General features: G+C 49.4%; 1 protein-coding gene across 1 annotated transcript in view; it reads right to left on the bottom strand.

The window, feature by feature from the left end:
• LOC146805536 (lysozyme g-like) overlaps positions 1 to 19,406 on the bottom strand; it is a 220,662-nt gene that overhangs the window by 47,085 nt on the left and 154,171 nt on the right. The window lies entirely within an intron of this gene.

Raw genomic sequence — 19,406 nt, 5'->3', positions numbered from 1 at the left:
GGTGGGCCCAGGAACTTCATTAACTTGAAAGGGGCTGTTATGAGCTCCAATGTACCCCAATATAGGCCTCTATAGCTGCATAACCTTTTACCTACATGTGTCCTACCTTGCTCTACATAACGGCTCTGCCCTGACCTTTTTTATCTAGTTAGGTGCTAAATAAATGTGTGGTTTTCTTCGAAAGCTAGCCTCATTTTTTATGCACGAGGTTTCTTAGTATCACAGCAGAATTACCATATTATGCATAATAACTCTGTACAAAAGTCACCGTTATCGTCATCCTTGGGCGATAGGCCGACAGTACCATGACACATTTGGGTAGAACCCCTGAGGGTACCTTTACGGGTATATAAGTACCACCTCTTTGCTGAGCAAACCAGAGGAGAAGGTTCCATGCTGACATGAGACGCTGAAGTTCTTGCACGCAGACACTCCAGCACCCAGTGGTCTGACATCCCTTGTGGGGTGTCCAACTTGAGACCAAGACGGGGTCCTTAATTCTCTCCCATCAGGTAATGGGGTTGGCTTTTTCCTAGGGGGATTCTTGGCTATACACCTACATACATGCTAGGTACACTTAGGTACATTTAATTAGGGTTTGCATCTTAAGAGTTTTCATCATTACTGCCATATATCTATATGCCTGCATATATTCACTGTTTTAGCACCATGGTAGAATTCTACCTTTTATTTACTCTGTTGGTGCTTGTAATCGTATATATCTGTTTCTGCCTAATGGTTGTTGCAGCACACATATTTAATAATAGAATTATGTTGGTTTAATAAAAGCTTATTGAAAAACGTCCCCTCTGGTCATTCTGTATATCTCACTGAGAACAAGTGAGCATGAGTGACTGATAGAAAAGTAGTACACTGTTTTCACAATCCCTAAGGGGTCAGAGTTGTCATGTGCCAGAAATTATTCGCTCCTTGGTAAGGTTGTGGGGCTTATAATGGCACTGTGAGCTAGCTGGTCTACAGACTAAAGTATCCTTTGGGGGTATCTAGAATCAGTCCGGACACTAATCCCTTAGTTTAGGTTGTCTAAATGCACAGATCCTATATAGATTTATAGAAACTACACAACAGGACAAAGGTTAAGCCGGCACATTTGTGGTTGGAACTATGACGGAACACGCATTCAATTGTAACGAATGCCATTACAACATGGCCATTACAACGTGAATTCCATTACCATTCATAACCTTTACCACACTTTTTTTTGTAAAAGCATGAAAGGTAAAGGTATATGCATGGTAAAGGTTTTACATGTAAATGTAAGTATTTTAAAAAGAAAGTATAAACCCTTTCTCTCTCTCTCTCTCTCTCTGTATATATATATACATATATTCACTGAAAAAAACATAGGTTTCAGGGGCGTTATAGTTAGCTGGACTTTTCACTCATACAAAACCATTGAAATTCCCCCGTTATAGTTAGTTCAGCTAACTATAACTCGCGCGCCCGCAATGCACTGCTGATGACGTCACATATTACATCACTCATGACATGGTCAGTGACATCACTCATTACATCACTGATGACATCTCAAATGACATCACTGATGACATCATCCAGTGAATGTGTGTTTTTCTGAAAATTACATATGTTTTACATATATATATCTCAAGGTCGATCGAAGAATAAATGGGTATATAAGTGCCTAAATGGATGATTTGTTTTTGAAAAATGTATTGTATAACTGACTGATTAAGTGTATCTGAGTGAATACATGGCTTAGTGAGAAATGTTTAAATATGTAAATATCTGTATCAGTCTCTCACTTTGTGTATAAGTGGCTGCATGGGTTGGTGAGTAGCTACATGACTGTCTATTTAGGTTATTAGTTTTTTTTGTATCATTATGAGTGTCTGAGTGTCTGTATGGTTCGGTGGGGGGTATTACGTAGTACATAGGTGCATGAATGAGTGACTCACTGTTTGTATGTGTTGAAGACAGCATGTGTGCAGGACTGTATGGGTGGATGAGTGTGTGCATGGGTGTGTTAGTGAGTGAATGACTGTCTCAATAGTGTCTTTATGAGTAACTACATATGTTTTAAACTAGTATATGTGACTATTGGTGTATATAAGTGAGTATATGTGAGAGTGAGAGATTGGAAGAGTTCCTGTATGAATTAATATGTGTTTCTATAAGTGATTGTTTAAAAGACTAAGTATGTGTAACTTTCTGTAGAAGTAAGTGTGGTGGTGTGTGTATAACTGTATATGCAAGTAAATGGATGTTTGATTCTTTATTAGCATGAGTGACTATGTGTGTGAGTAACTCTATGGATGAGTGGCATTGTGTAACAGGATGTATAGGTGTATGAGTACATATGATGAGTGAGTACATGTATGAGTGACTGTATAGGACTGTTGGTGAATGAGTGGATGTGTATGTGGATCTTAGAATTACTGAATAGGTTGTTGTAACTGGTATTGGTATGTCCATTGTTTTGAAAATTGTAGTTTCTATTTTTGAATGTGTGTATCAAAAGTTATATTAGGGGGAGAGGAAGTCTGCCACTCTATCACAAGGATGATGTCATCAGTGATGTCATTTGAGATGTCATTAGTGATGTCATGAGTGATGTCACTGACCATGTCATGAGTAATGTAATATGTGACGTCATCAGCAGTGCATTGCGGGAGCACGAGTTATAGTTAGCTGAACTAACTATAACGGGGGAATTTCAATGGTTTTGTACAAGTAAAAAGTCCAGCTAACTATAATGCCCCTGAAATCTATGGTTTTTTCAGTGAATTTTTAAGGTTTTTTAAATGCTAATTCCTAACTATAACGTGCCTGAAACCTATGGTTTTTTCAGTGAATTTCAAAGGTTTTTTAAATGCTAATTTCTAACTATGCCTACAGAGATAGGACATGTGAAGAAAGAAGAAAAACACACAGAAAGAAAAAAAAGAAATGCAGAAAGAAAGCAACAGAAGTCCTCAAAGATGAAGAAAAGTGCAGGAAGAAGAATAACGTGCAGAAAGAACAAACAGAAAAGCAGAAAGAAGCCTTGTTGCAAAATCATCCTGTACCCTCAACTTTTTCAGATGGATACTGGTGGTAACTGAGTCTTACTAACCAGTCCTAGAGCCAGTGCTATGTTAAAAGACACTCAGAATACAGTGAAATCACCTACATACACTAGGCAACACTATGCGTTGGGGTCCCCCTGTGATTAGCATGACCTCCTCTGTAAGCCCCTAGAATATAATAGGGTAGGGTATTAAAACTACCTCCTAAAACGCGCCACAGGGCGTGTTTGTACCCGTCACCTCAGGCCCCGTCCCCTCCCTTCACCACTGTGTAAACACGCCCTGTGGCCGTTTTAAGTTGGGAGATTAAGTCCCCTTGAATCCTGAGGGTCCCTAGGGTCCAACTAGACCACTAGGTACCTCCAGTAAGCGCCACAGAGCTGCGTTGCAGAGAGATGTAAAAAGGGGCACGGCCTAGACCAACTCTCTGCAACGCAGGGCAGTGGCGCTTACTGGAAGCACCTGGTGGGCTAGTTGGCCCCCAGGGTCCCTCAGGATTGAAGGGGAATTATTTTCCCAACTTAAAACGCGCCACTGGGCGTGTTTGCACACGTTAACTCAGGCCCCATCCCCTCCCTTCACCACTGTGTAAACATGCCCTGTGGCCGTTTTTAGTTGGGAGATTAAGTTCATTTGAATCGTGAGGGTCCCTAGGGGCAAAATAGCCCACTAGGTACGTCCAATAAGCGCCATTGCAGAGAGGTGTAAAAAGGGGCACGGCCTGCACCACCTCTCTGCAACGTAGGGCAGTGGCGCTTACTGAAAGCACCTGGTGGGCTAGTTGGCCCCCAGGGTCCCTCAGGATTGAAAGGGAATTATTTCCCCAACTTAAAACGGGTCGCTAGGGTCAAACTAGACCACTAGGTAGCTCCAGTAAGCGCCACAGAGCTGTGTTGCATAGAGGTGTAAAAAGGGGCGTGGCCTCAGAACACCTGTCTGCAACGCAGCTCCCTGGCGCATACTGGAGATACCTGTTGGGCTAGTTGGCCCTCAGGGACCCTCAGTATTGAAGGGGAATTAATTCCCCAACTTACAACTGGCCAGGGGGCGCGTTTGCAGAGTGCTGCAAGGAGGGGGCGTGGCCTCCAGCGCGATGCCGATCTTTTAATTATTTTATTTTTTTAAGAAGGAGGGCTGTGTGGCCCCCCTTCGATTTCTGATTTATTGGCCCAGGGACCCCATCACCCAGGGCCTGCACCCTAATTTTTTTTGTTGAAAAAAATAAATTTGGAAGGGGGCCGCGTGGCCCCCCTCCCAAGGACTTAATCGGCCCCGGGGACCCCAACCCTCGGGTCATGGCCTTTTTTTTTTTTTATTCTTTAGGAGGGGGGCTGCTTAGCCCCCCCCTCAGGCCACTTATGGCCCCAGGGACCCCATCCCCCGGGGCCGGCCTTTGTTTTTTATTATTTGTTTTTCAAATATATTTATAGAAACACCTAGGACATGCTGGAAAAACCGTATGTACCTATCACCATGACGATTTGCGTGAAATTCATTAAAAGGCGACTATGCATACAATGAATCCATGTGGAATGTATTTACACCGCTAGTGAAGCTCTGACGTGTCTGACGCCCTACCGTGCATAATCCCGGCGCCCCCGCCGGTGGGTACTCTCTAAGTAGACACCCTTGTCGTTTATTTATACAAACATGGGTAGCTATTGACAGGCACATTTAATACACACGCACACCAAGCCATTCAAAGGGGATTCGACAAAAATTCGACCAAACTGTGCAAGAAACCCCCCTCACCGTTAATAAAACACACATCCACCGCCGGATGTGTAATACTTTTTTATTTTACTCTCTGGAAAGGAGACGAACCTCACTTGAGAGTCACAGCATGCTCCTGGCTGAGCCCAATGCTGTGTTACACCCACCAGTGCCCGCCGAGTGCCACACACCTCTGTGTTGTATTCCACCAGCTAGTGCGTATGCTATGACACTCTCTAGCCCATGTGCACTGTAACACCACCCCGTGAATATGTCATGCCACACTTGCCTTCGCACGGGTTATATTGCCCCATCTAACGTGCCTTCCTCGATGCCTATGTTATAACGCACAGCGCTATGCCATACTTATTACAATCTGGGACCCATATCTTTGTCACAGTGCATATGCAACGTTACACTCCCCAGCACATATTTTATATTACAACTTTAGAGACTAGTTAGGTTACACAACACTGCCCTGTGCATATTACACTCCAAGGCGCATATCGCATAGCACGCGCTAGTGCCTGTGCTATCTCATGCTCTCCAATGAATCTGTCATTGCACACAATGTATTGCATATTATATTTCACGCCCCGGTTCATCTTATATCACACTTTTTGGTGCATAGTTTATACCATATACTATATCTAGTTTTCATTTTCAATCGTGCTCTCAGGACTATGTTCTATATAACACTGCATCCACCTACCCTTTTCACGGGCATTACATTTTACGATGGGGGATGGAGGGTCAGGGGGTGTTGCTGCCAAGTGAGGCCGGACTCACAGTCACAAACGTCCTCTTCTTCCTGAATAAAAGTGAGATTATGCTGCATACTTGTTCATATTTTAAGTAGTTCGCACAGACACATATTTTAAAAACAATAAAGTTCCTAATACCCACCTTCTCTGAACAGTTAGCTTGCTGCCCCATCCACCTCCTCCCTATCCTCTGTTGTCTGAATCCGTTGACTAGCCTCCTCCCTCCTGCCATGCATGGTCTGATGTGCTGCCACTGCCCTCCATTTAGCATGATGTACCAGTCCACTCCTCCTGCCCTCCATTGCCCAATTATATGGCCCATCATTGACCTCCTGCTTAGCCTCTGTGCTTATGTTTCTGCCCCTATTCTCCTTCCCCCTGCTCTCCCATGTCTTTGTGCATGCCCCTGCTCCATCCTTTTTGCCCACCATGTTCCATGGACCTGCCACTCCTATCTACTCTGAGTGTTCTGTTGAGCTGCCACTCCCCTCCCATATGCCTAGCATTGTCAGATGACTGTAACCTGTCCCTGCCACCTCTACCCTGCCTGTCCACATGCCATGCCCCTATCCCCTTCCTCCTGTCCTCCATGGTCCATTTTACTGAAACACCCTTCTGCCCTCCCTGGTCTGTTGTGCTGCAACTGCTCCTCCTGCCTGCCCCGCGCGGTCTGTTGTGAGGCCCCTTCCCCTGAACTCTCTTGTCTGTACCCAGGTCCTGACCCTCCCTTCTATCCTTCATGGTCCTTTGTGCATGCCCCTGCACCCTCTTTCTTGCCCATCATAGCCATTGTGCTGCCACTAACCCTCCCGCTTGCCATGCATGGTCTTCTGTGCTGCCATGGCCCTTCCCACCTTCCCTGTGTGGTCAGCTAGCTGTCCCTGACCCCCTCCCACCTTCCCTCCATGGTCTGTGTGTATGCCATCATAGTCTCACTGTTGCTCTCCATGGTGTGTCTTGTTTCTAGTGCCCATCCTGCCTGACCTCCATGGTCATCTTGCTGCTCCTGCCCTGCCCCCTTGCCCCCAGCCCTCTGTTTCCATGTGCAGACCCCTATTCCCTCCCTCCTGGCTTGTCTGTTCCATTGTAATGCCCCTGATCCGTCCCTCCTGCCCTTTATGGTCTGTTATGCTGCAGCTTTCTCTCCTGTCTGTCCATTATGGTCAGCTAGCTACCATTGCCTCTTTCCCCTCTGTTCTCTGTTGTACATGTGCATGGTCCTGTCCCCTCCCTATTGCTTTCTATGGATTGTTGTGCTGCACTCCCGTCCCGCATGCCCTGTGTGGTGTATTGTGCTGCTGCAAACCCTGATGCCTGCCCTGTAGAGTCAGTTTGGTGCACCTCTCCATGTCCCTCCTGTCCTCTGTTATCCGAGTCCATGTCCCTACCCCAGTTCCTCCTGCCTACCATGATCCAATGTACCATACTTGTGAACATTTTGAACTTGGTAAGAGGGAGATTTTGAAAAAAAACACTGGGGTATTGATTTTCCCCTTTGAGTCACATTGAAAAAGAGGAGATTGTAGACAGGAGACAGATCAAATAAAGCCCATTTGAGCTTAAAAACATTGGACGTTTCCTGGCTGAAACGGGTCTGTAGGCATGTCTGGTTGTACTACCACTGCCTCTTCCTTCTGCCCACAATTGTCTATTATATTGCCACAACCTCTCTTGCCAGTCCTGTATTGTTGGTTTGTTGCCCCTGCCCCCCTTTCCACTACCCTCCATAGTCTGTTGTGCTGCCACTGCCCTTCCTGCCTGCCCAGTGTGGTCAAATTGTTGCCTCTGCACTCTCCTACCTGCCTTCAATTTTCAGAGTCCGTGCCCCTGGCCTCTGCCTCTCAGCAGTATCGCAATGAACAACTAGATTGCTAACATTCTATATTTATTACAAAAGTGTGGAACGCCTGACGTCATCTTGATGTAATCAAAACTGTAATACATAGGGCCTTTCCTTTAGAAATTACATATATGAAAGGGTCTTATTTGCATCAAAATTATGGTTAGTGCTCTGAAAAACTAAAATGAGGACATATTTTCTGAGTTTTCAAATAGCGACAAAGAACTTTTAAATTATTTGTAATCTTTATGTTTTTTTATCCAGTTGACCACTTGATTAAATGTTGCACTTAGGGGAGAGGACGTGGTGTAACTTCCAAAGCTGCAGACTTTGCAACTGGGGAACCAGGTTGGAGTTTCTGCTTCAGCTCAACATTCTGTGATTCTGGTCAAATCACTTAATCTCCCCATGTCTACAAACAAAATGAATTTGATCTTGTGTGATGTAACCAATGCTCATGTAAAGCACTCCAATACCTGACAAGTATGCACTATATAAAACTGCAAATACACAAAAAATAAGTGTTTTGCACAATTCTGTCATTGGGCTACATGTGGGCTACATCTGGGTGATATTTGTGCTGCATTTGGGCTCTTTTGTCTCTGGTGGCCATCTTGGAAGATTTATTTGTTATGAAGTTTCCAAATTTCCTCATTTACTGCAGTCTCCTCAGTAAGAAATGCTTTCAGTTTTTTACTTTTGTTAGATCTGTCAGCCCTAGGGTGGTCTCCCCCTCTATTTTTGATCGTGCTTCATGTTTTCCACCCTCATTTTGATGTTGGAGTTAGGTCTCCGGGCGCCTTTTCATTGCCAACCAGTGTTAAGGTGCAGGTGCTCCCTTCTCCCAAGATGGCTGCCACAGGCCCCTGCTACTGCAGAGTGGTCTTTCTAGTAGCACCCTAGCTGCCAGGAGCTGGCTGGAACCCCACAACAATGTTGCGACACCAGCCCGCCTTTTTTGTCCCATAGGTAGAATGGGGAAGCTCCTGGAATGTGCTGGAACCTTCTAGAAGGGAGGTGTGTTTTTACTTTTGCCGCCTTGGATAGAGGTCACCTGACCTAGGGCTACTTAACAGAGGGAGGGAACATTTTCTAGTCAGTTGGTCAGTTGGGGTAAAGCAGAGCTGGAGAATCCACGCCGGAGTTTTAGGCGGTAGGGCCTAGCCAGGGACTTATGCCTCTGAGAGTGACAGGATTTAGGTGCTGCCTCTTAAGTGAGTGAGGGACCCTGTAAAGCCCACTGATCTTGCCCAGCAGTAGGAGGACCCAGGGAACCTCTGCCCAGCCTGACTAGGAAGGAACTAGTCACCAACTCAATCCCTACCCCCAAGGAACAGAACCCCAAGGGCGCCAGTGACACCTGCGCCACAAGGACTTTATGCTGAAACTTCATGCCAAAACTGAATGCTGAAACTTCATGCCAAAATTGAATGCTGAAACTTCATGCCAAAACTGAATGCTGAAACTGCGTGCCAAAACGGATTGCCGGACTGCTGGGGATCAACCAGGTACTAGCGCTTTGACCCCTGCGCTCCCTGACCTGGCCTGTGATCCCCTGCGTCAGTCCCCCGTTGAGCGCTGAGCTCGCAGTCCTCCCGCTTAAGTTGCCAACCCCCCCCTGGCGCGGGGACCTGAAGCGTGCTCACCGCCGTGGCCCGGAAGCCTGAAGGGTGCCCCCTCATCGAGTCAGGGCCCGCGGAGAAGCCCGGGGCCCCGTCGGTGCCGTCGCAGCTGCTGTCGGAAGCGTACGAGGCTGTGACCTGTCCCCCGCCGCTGCGCGCATAGATTGCGGGGCCCAGAGCTGTGCCGGACGTGCTGCAAAGAGGACCCTCCCCCCGGGACGCCGAGACCGAGGTAATCCCCGGGGGCTGGGAGGTAGCGTGGCCGTGTGGAGGCCTGGGACTCACCCCCCTGCTCCCCGGGAGGCTTGGGAAGGACCCGGTGCGCCCCCTGTCGATCGGGAGCGGCACCGCACTCTGAGACTCTGATTCCCCTCCGTGGGATTGCCCCTTTCCTTGAGACTGCCGCGTGTCAGGAGTGCTCAATGCTTTATGTATCCGAGTAGCGCTTTATCCTCAAGTTCTGCTCAGAAGTGCTCAATGCTTTATGTATCCGAGTAGCGCTTTATCCTCAAATTCTGCTCAGAAGTGTTCAATGCTTTATGTATCCGAGTAGCGCTTTATCCTCAAGTTCTGCTCAGAAGTGTTCAATGCTTTACGTATACGAGTAACGCTTTATCCTCAAGTTCTGCTCAGAATTGTTCAATGTTCTATGTATACGAGTAACGCTTTATCCTCAAGTTCTGCTCAGAATTGTTCAATGTTCTATGTATACGGGTAACGCTTTATCCTCACGCTCCGCTCCGAAGCACTAGGGAGGCCCGGGGTAGAGTTAGGCTTGCCAGGCCTGCCTTGAAGAGCGGGCCCCAGCCCAATTTCGAAGCGCTAGTTACCGCGCCCATTATCGCGCTAGATACCGCGCGTGGGGCCACGGCAGAGTGAGACGTTAGTGGTGGGAGGGGCGCAGCGCTGGTTAACCGCTGTGTTTACCGCTTCCCCCCAGATTCGCCAGGTATTGCCACTGGAGCCATGAAGCAGCGCTCTGGAATCTGATGCTAAGGTATACAGGTGTGGCCTACTGCATTATGATGAAGTAATGGTGAATCTAAAGCTAAGGTATTCAGGTACTGCCTATGTGACCGTAATGAAATGCTGGTGATGCAAATGCTAATGTGTTCAAGTGAGGCCCATTGCCATTTCAGGAACTGTGCTTGCATATTTGATTAGATAATGCTGATTAATTTGAATTGATCTTGCTGTGTGGCGTCCCTTATTGTGTACGTTTCCTGCTTCAGGGGATGAGTGTGTTGTATGGTCGCTTTACACATAAGCCTTTGGGTGTCCAGCCGCTCGAGTCACGTTACCCCCTTAGGGCTTGGCGACCCCAGGTCTTACATTGTTGGCGAGCGGTGGTATTAGGACCTGTGACCACGCAGCACCCTCCCGTGAAGCGGAGGGCGCCACAATTAAACGCCTATTGTATTGAAGCTCTGCAACTGTTATTACTGCACTGATTGCATTCCACTGTCCAGACTGAGGGTGTAAAATCCTGGTTAGCTTGCAACTGTCACCTATAGCCTAGAGTTTTTCTTCCTTAGTATCTAGGTCCCCACCTGTCACGATGGAGTTCCGGTTAGCCGACCTCGAGGGGTACACTGTAAGGCAACTGAGAGAATTCGGGCAGGGGATGGGGGTGCCTGGGGTGCGGAGGGCCAAAGGACCGGAACTCCGTACCGCCTTAAGGGCATGGGTAGAGGCCCACCCAGATGGGAGAGAGGATGAGGGACAGGAGGCGCCAGATGCACCTCAGGAGGAGAGCGCCCAGGAAGTACTAGACATACTCAATGTGGATATGTCCGAAAATGTGCCCCCAGGGAGACGTTCTGGGGCCAGTAGTAGGACAGGGTCTAGTAGGAGCGCGTCTCCAAAGGAGTATGAGGACAGGAGGGAGGAGAGGCAGTTAAAGTGGGAGCTGGCCAAGTTGGAACAAGAGAGAGAAAGGGAATTGGCCAAGTTGGAACAAGAGAGAGAAAACAAGAGATGGGCACTGGAGGAAAAGAAGATGGCGCACGAGCTTCAGCTGAAGGAGTTGGAGCTGCGCGCCCTCCAGATAAATGCATCCAATAAGGACAATGGTGGCAGCGTACCAAGAGAGTCCCATGAGTCAAAATTTTATTTACCCAAAGAAGTCATTGCCAGCTACACAGTGGGGGACGATATTGCCAAATGGTTGGAGGCATACGAGGTGGCCTTGACCACCCATGGGGTTCCCGAGAGCAATTGGGGAGGGGGCCTGTATCGCTATATACCTCCCAATGTCAGGGACACCCTGTTATACTTAGCCAAGGCGGATCAGGTCAGGTATGCCCCCATGAAAGAGGCCTTACTCAAGAAATTTGGTCTTAACCCCGAGAGGTACAGGAAGAAGTTCCGTGGCAGCCATAAGCTGTCCACACAGACGTGGGTGGATTTTTTTGACTATGCCCGTAAGGCACTAGATGGTTGGGTGCGTGGCAGCAAGGTTCAGGACTACCAAGGGTTGTACAATCTTTTTTTAAGGGAGCACCTCTTGGATAAGTGCTTTCCGGAGCTGCGCCAACATCTGGTGGACCGCAAGTTAACGGATCCCCGTGAGCTTGCGGAGGAGGCAGATATTTGGGTGAGCACCCGGGTGTCTCACAAGGGCCCTGGGGAAGATGGCTCGAAAGGCGGACAGGGTTTCCCCCAGAAGAAAGAGGGAGGAGATAAAAAGGTGGAGTTCTCAAAAGGCCCCCAAAATAAGTTTGGGAAAGGAGTAGGAACCCCACCCCTGTCCAATTCCACAAAACCCACTTACCCTGACAGGAGTCAGCAGCCAAGGATTGTGAGGTACTACGAATGTGGGGAGATTGGACACTACAAAGGAGATCCCAAGTGTCGCAAGCGACCCCCAGCCCCAACGGGCGGGAAAACCCCCGGGGTAGGTAGTGTAGCGCTTGGGGTGGAGCTGCCCTTAGATAGGGAAGGGGAGTGGACAGGCCTGACCCTGGTTTCACTCGGGGATAGAGAGGTGGTCCCCGTAGTGTCCCTGCCCCCGAACACTGCTAAATATCAGCAGAGGGTGAAAGTTAACGGGGAGGAGGTGGAGGCTCTGAGGGACACAGGTGCCAGCATGACCACTGTAGTGAGGCGGCTGGTGTCCCCAGACCAAGAAGTCCCCGAGGAGTTCCATCCGGCCGTATTGGCTGACGGCAGAGTGAGTCACTATCCCGTGGCTCGTGCTCCATTTGAGTGGGGAGGAGTCAAAGGCCTACTGAGAGTTGCGGTGAGCCCTGCCTTGCCTGTGGGGTGCTTGCTAGGGAACGGCCTGGAGCACACCAAATGGAGAGATGTAGAGTTTCGAGCTCATACCGAGATGCTGGGATTACCAGGGTGGACTTGCGTAGTCACGCGGTCCATGGCTGCCCAGCATGGAACTCACCCCGGGTTGGAGCCTGAAATTATAGCCCAACCCAACGCCAAGTGTGGAGAGAAGAAGTTGGTAGAGGACACGCCCCGTGAGATGGATGGGGAGGCTGCAGAGGTGCCTCCGGAGTCCGCGGAGGTGGATGTCGTTCCCGTGGGGGACTTGCCGACCCTTGCCGACTGGCATGTGGAAGGGGGGCCTACCCGGGAGGAATTTTGTCAGGCACAAAGGGCGTGCCCCACGCTTGAAGGCATGCGGCGACAGGCCGAAGCCCAAGTGGCCAGTCAGGAGGCGGGCGGATATCATGTGTATTGGGAGGATGGTCTCCTGTACAGTGAGCCTAAGGTGCCGGTACATGGATCTTCGAGGGCCATAGTGGTCCCCCAATGTTACCGGGCCTTCCTACTGGAGTTAGCGCACGAGATCCCCTTAGCCGGACATCTGGGCCAGGACAAAACCTTTGCGCAGTTGGTCCCACATTTTTATTGGCCCCGGATGAGGATCGCCTCAGACACCTTTTGTAAGACCTATAAGTCTTGCCAGGCAAGTGGCAAGACTGGGACTAAATTGAAGGTCCCTTTGGAACCGCTCCCGGTGGTCGGGACCCCTTTTGAGAGGGTCGGCATAGACATTGTTAGGCCGGTGGACCCTCCGACCGCAGCGGGACACCGGTTCATTCTGGTCTTGGTGGACCACGCCACTCGGTACCCAGAGGCTATTCCTCTGAGGACCATCACTGCACCGGTGGTGGCACGGGCACTGCTGGGGATTTTTACCCGAGTGGGATTCCCCAAGGTCGTGGTGTCGGACAGGGGCACGAATTTCATGTCGGCCTATATGCAGGCCATGTGGAAGGAGTGTGGAGTGACCTACCGGTTCTCCACTCCTTACCATCCCCCAGACTAACGGGCTCGTAGAGCGCTTCTACAAAACCTTGAAGGGAATGATCCAGAGCCTGCCAGAGGGCTTGAGGCGTAAATGGGACGTCCTCCTCCCCTGCTTGTTGTTCTCCTGCCGGGAGGTACCGCAGAAGGGAGTCGGGTTCAGCCCGTTTAAGTTGCTTTATGGCCATCCCGTTAGGGGTCCCCTCAGTTTAGTGAAGGAGGGGTGGGAGAAGACTTCACAGAAGCTTCCCCGTGACATTTTCAGCTACATGCTGGCGTTCCGCAGCCAGATGGCCAAGCTGTGGAAGGCAGCCTCAGAGAACCTAGAGGCTAGCCAGACCGTTATGAAGGAGTGGTATGACCGCAACGCTCGGACGGTCGAGTTGGACGTTGGACAGAAGGTGTGGGTCATGGAACCTGGGGAGCTTTGTGCCCTCCAGGACCGGTGGACTGGCCCGTATGACATAGTGGAGCGACAAGGCCAGACCACATATGTAGTGGATCTAAAGACCCCCCGACAGCCCCTGAGGGTATTCCACGTCAACCGCCAGAAGCCGCACCATGAGCGATCAGAGCTTGCTCTCCTTATGGTGACGGATGGGAGCGAAGAGGAAGAGAGTGAAGCTCTTCCTGACCTTCTAGCGGTACAGGAGAAGGATGGCTCGGTAGTCCTTTCCCCATCCTTGACCGCAGAGCAACAGAGGGACTGCCGCCATGTCCTGGGACAGTTCACCTCGTTGTTCTCCCTCACGCCTGGAATCACTCATCTGTGTACCCATGATGTGGACACAGGGGACAGCCCCCCGGTGAAGAACAAGTCTTACCGGCTCTCTGACCGAGTGAAGGATCGCATCCAGCGTGAGGTAGCCAAGATGTTGGAGCTGGGGGTGATAGAACTTTCCAGCAGCCCGTGGGCTAGTCCGGTGGTGTTGGTGCCAAAAGCAGCCCCACCGGGTACCACACCGGAACTTCGGTTTTGTGTGGACTACAGGGGGTTGAACTCTGTCACTAAGACAGATGCTCACCCCATCCCACGAGCAGACGAGCTGGTGGACCGGCTGGGAGCAGCCCGGTACCTCAGCACCATTGACCTGACATCCGGATATTGGCAGATTGCCATGGCCGATGGAGCAAGGGAGAAGACAGCATTCTCCACCCCCGAGGGCCACTTTCAGTTCCGAGTGATGCCCTTTGGGCTCAAAAATGCTCCGGCCACATTCCAGCGGTTAGTGAATCAGGTACTATCTGGTCTGGAGTCCTTCTCAGCGGCCTACCTGGACGACATAGCTGTCTTCAGCAGCACCTGGGAGGACCATCTGCAGCACCTCCAGGAGGTATTGCAGGCGCTGCAACACGCTGGCCTAACCATTAAAGCCAGCAAGTGCCAGATTGAACAGGGATCTGTCGTGTACCTGGGACACCTGGTGGGCGGAGGTAAGGCGCAACCCCTCCAGGCCAAAATAGAGACCATCTTGGCTTGGGAGCCCCCCAAGACCCAAACAGAGGTCCGAGCTTTCCTCTGCTTCACTGGGTATTACCGCCGGTTCGTCAAGGGATATGGTACCATCGTAACCCCCTTGACAGAATTGACATCTAAGAAGCAACCTCGCAAGGTCATATGGACAGCTGCTTGCCAGGAGGCATTTGACACGCTGAAACATGCGATGTGCACCGCTCCAGTACTCGCAACTCCAGATTTTAGTAAGGAGTTCATTGTGCAGACAGACGCCTCAGAGCATGGCATAGGTGCGGTGCTCTCGCAACTCAACACCGAGGGCGAAGATCAACCAGTGGCCTTCATATCCAGAAGACTCCTCCCTCGGAAACGGCGATGGAGCACCATTGAGAGAGAAGCCTTCGCGGTGGTCTGGGCTCTGAAGAAGTTGAGGCCATATCTCTTTGGAACTCACTTCCTCATTCAGACCGACCACCGGCCCCTTCGCTGGCTCATGCAGATGAGAGGCGAAAACCCCAAGTTGTTGAGGTGGTCCATTTCCCTACAGGGGATGGATTTTCGGGTGGAACATCGGCCCGGAGTTGACCACGCCAATGCTGACGGTCTCTCCAGGTTTTTCCGCCTTAGCGATGAGAACTCCCTAGAGGTTGGGTAGCTCTCCCCTCTTTCGGCTGGGGGGGACGCGTGTTAGACCTGTCAGCCCTAGGGTGGTCTCCCCCTCTATTTTTGATCGTGCCTCATGTTTTCCACCCTCATTTCGATGTTGGACTAAGGTCTCCGGGCGCCTTTTCATTGCCAACCAGTGTTAAGGTGCAGGTGCTCCCTTCTCCCAAGATGGCTGCCACAGGCCCCTGCTACTGCAGAGTGGTCTTTCTAGTAGCACCCTAGCTGCCAGGAGCTGGCTGGAACCCCACAACAATGTTGCGACACCAGCCCGCCTTTTTTGTCCCATAGGTAGAATGGGGGAGCTCCTGGAATGTGCTGGAACCTTCTAGAAGGGAGGTGTGTTTTTACTTTTGCCGCCTTGGATAGAGGTCACCTGACCTAGGGCTACTTAACAGAGGGAGGGAACATTTTCTAGTCAGTTGGTCAGTTGGGGTAAAGCAGAGCTGGAGAATCCACGCCGGAGTTTTAGGCGGTAGGGCCTAGCCGGGGACTTATGCCTCTGAGAGTGACAGGATTTAGGTGCTGCTTCTTAAGTGAGTGAGGGACCCTGTAAAGCCCACTGATCTTGCCCAGCAGTAGGAGGACCCAGGGAACCTCTGCCCAGCCTGACTAGGAAGGAAGTAGTCACCAACTCAATCCCTACCCCCAATGAACAGAACCCCAAGGGCGCCAGTGACACCTGCGCCACAAGGACTTTATGCTGAAACTTCATGCCAAAACTGAATGCTGAAACTTCATGCCAAAATTGAATGCTGAAACTTCATGCCAAAACTGAATGCTGAAACTGTGTGCCAAAACGGATTGCCGGACTGCTGGGGATCAACCAGGTACTAGCGCTGTGACCCCTGCGCTCCCCGACCTGGCCTGTGATCCCCTGCGTTTGTCCCCCGTCGAGCGCTGAGCTCGCAGTCCTCCCGCTTAAGTTGCCAACCCCCCCCTGGCGCGGGGACTTGAAGCGTGCTCACCGCCGCGGCCCGGAAGCCTGAAGTGTGCCCCCTCATTGAGTCGGGGCCCGCGGAGAAGCCCGGGGCCCCGTCGGTGCCGTCGCAGCTGCTGTCGGAGGCGTACGAGGCTGTGACCTGTCCCCCACCGCTGTGCGCATAGATTGCGGGGCCCGGAGCTGTGCCGGACGCCGCTGCAGCGAGGACCCCCCCCTGGACGCCGAGATCGAGGTAACCCCCGGGGGCTGGGAGGTAGCGTGGCCGTGTGGAGGCCTGGGACTCTCCCCCCTGCTCCCCGGGAGGCTTGGGAAGGACCCGGTGCACCCCCTGTCGAATGGGAGCGGCACCGCACTCTGAGACTCTGATTCCCCTCCGTGGGATTGCCCCTTTCCTTGAGACTGACGCGTGTCAGGAGTGCTCAATGCTTTATGTATCCGAGTAGCGCTTTATCCTCAAGTTCTGCTCAGAAGTGCTCAATGCTTTATGTATGCGAGTAGCGCTTTATCCTCAAGTTCTGCTCAGAAGTGTTCATTGCTTTATGTATACGAGTAACGCTTTATCCTCAAGTTCTGCTCAGAAGTGTTCATTGCTTTATGTATACGAGTAACGCTTTATCCTCAAGTTCTGCTCAGAATTGTTTCATTTCTATGTATACGAGTAACGCTTTATCCTCAAGTTCTGCTCAGAATTGTTCAATGTTCTATGTATACGGGTAACGCTTTATCCTCACGCTCCGCTCCGAAGCACTAGGGTGGCCCAGGGTAGAGTTAGGCTTGCCAGGCCTGCCTTGAAGAGCGGGTCCCAGCCCAATTTCGAAGCGCTAGTTACCGCGCCCATTATCGCGCTAGATACCGCGCGTGGGGCCACGGCAGAGTGAGACATTAGTGGTGGGAGGGGGCAGCGCTGGTTAACCGCTGTGTTTACCGCTTCCCCCCAGATTCGCCAGGTATTGCCACTGGAGCCATGAAGCAGCGCTCTGGAATCTGACGCTAAGGTATACAGGTGTGGCCTACTGCATTATGATGAAGTAATGGTGAATCTAAAGCTAAGGTATTCAGGTACTGCCTATGTGACCGTAATGAAATGCTGGTGATGCAAATGCTAATGTGTTCAAGTGAGGCCCATTGCCATTTCAGGAACTGTGCTTGCATATTTGATTAGATAAAGCTGATTAATTTGAATTGATCTTGCTGTGTGGCGTCCCTTATTGTGTACGTTTCCTGCTTCAGGGGATGAGTGTGTTGTATGGTCGCTTTACACATAAGCCTTTGGGTGCCCAGCCGCTCGAGTCACGTTACCCCCTTAGGGCTTGGTGACCCCAGGTCTTACAACTTTGATTCCATCAAGAAGGTATTCAGATATGTCACAAGGATTTGAGAAGTCACTCAAAATGTGCCCTAATTTTTCTTTCTTCAGCACTAATCATAATTTCTATGGCAAAATGAACCCCCCTCATTGTGTTCCTTTTTAAATTAAATGTTTTAAGTGTTACCAGTTTATTTAAATCAAGATGGCTTCAGGTGTGCCATTTACTGCAGTCTCCTCAGTAGGAAATACTTTCAGTTTTTTACTTTGGTTCCATCAAGAAGGCATTCAGATGTGTCACACATTCGCCATAAATTTGGAATGTTAGCACTCTAGTTGCTCATTAGATCACTGTAGTAAAGCTACTGCTCACCAGGGAAGTCTGCTGCTGGTATTCAAAGTGCATGTTTCAGTCTGCATGTCAGAATTTTTTTATGAAATAGAAGAGGATTTGAGAAGTCAAAATGTGCCCTAATTTTGCTTTCTGCAGCACTAATCATAATTTCTATGGCAAAATGAACCCCCTCATTTTGTTCCTTTGTAAATTAAAGGTTTTAAGTGTTACCACTTTATTCCAATCAAGATGGCTTCAGGTGTGCCATACTTTTGTCATAAGTAAGACTGTTCGCGCTCTAGTTGTTCGTTAGAACACTCTGGGACATTCTGTCATTGGGCTATACTTGGGCTATATCTGGGTGATATTTGGGCTACATTTGGGCTCTTTTGTCTCTGGTGGCCATCTTGAGAGATTTATTTGTTATGAAGTTTCCTAATTTCCTCATTTACTGCAGTCTCCTCAGTAGGAAATACTTTCAGTTTTTTACTTTGGTTCCATCAAGAAGGCATTCAGATGTGTCACACATTTGCCATAAATTCTGAATGTTAGCACTCTAGTTGCTCATTAGATCACTGTAGTAAAGCTACTGCTCACCAGGGAAGTCTGCTGCTGGTATTCAAAGTGCATGTTTTAGTCTGCATCTCAGAATTTTTTTATGAACTAGAAGAGGATTTGAGAAGTCAAAATTTGACCTACTTTTTCTTTCTGCAGCACTAATCATAATTTCTATGGCAAAATGAACCCCCTCATTTTGTTCCTTTGTAAATTTAACGTTTTAAGTGTTACCACTTTATTCCAATAAAGATGGCTTCAGGTGTGCCATACTTTTGTCATAAGTAAGACTGTTAATGCTCTAGTTGTTCGTTAGAACACTCTGGGACATTCTGTCATTGGGCTATACTTGGGCTACATCTGGGTGATATTTGGGCTACATTTGGGCTCTTTTGTCTCTGGTGGCCATCTCTGGAGGTTTATTTGTTATGAAGTTTCCTCATTTCCTCATTTACTGCAGTCTCCTCAGTAGGAAATACTTTCAGTTTTTTACTTTGGTTCCATCAAGAAGACATTCAGATGTGTCACACATTCGCCATAAATTTGGAATGTTAGCACTCTAGTTGCTCATTAGATCACTGTAGTAAAGCTACTGCTCACCAGGGAAGTCTGCTGCTGGTATTCAAAGTGCATGTTTCAGTCTGCATGTCAGAATTTTTTTATGAAATAGAAGAGGATTTGAGAAGTCAAAATGTGCCCTAATTTTTCTTTCTGCAGCACTAATCATAATTTCTATGGCAAAATGAACCCCCTCCTTTTGTTCCTTTGTAAATTAAATGTTTTAAGTGTTACCACTTTCTTCCAATCAAGATGGCTTGAGGTGTGCCATACTTTTGTCATAAGTAAGACTGTTAGCGCTCTAGTTGTTCGTTAGAACACTCTGGGACATTCTGTCAT

Source organism: Triturus cristatus, chromosome 8 (genome assembly GCF_964204655.1).
Source record: "Triturus cristatus chromosome 8, aTriCri1.1, whole genome shotgun sequence".
In the NCBI taxonomy this organism is placed as follows: domain Eukaryota; kingdom Metazoa; phylum Chordata; class Amphibia; order Caudata; family Salamandridae; genus Triturus; species Triturus cristatus.
Note: the sequence above shows the minus strand (reverse complement) of the source record. Positions and strands in the feature narration are given on the sequence as shown.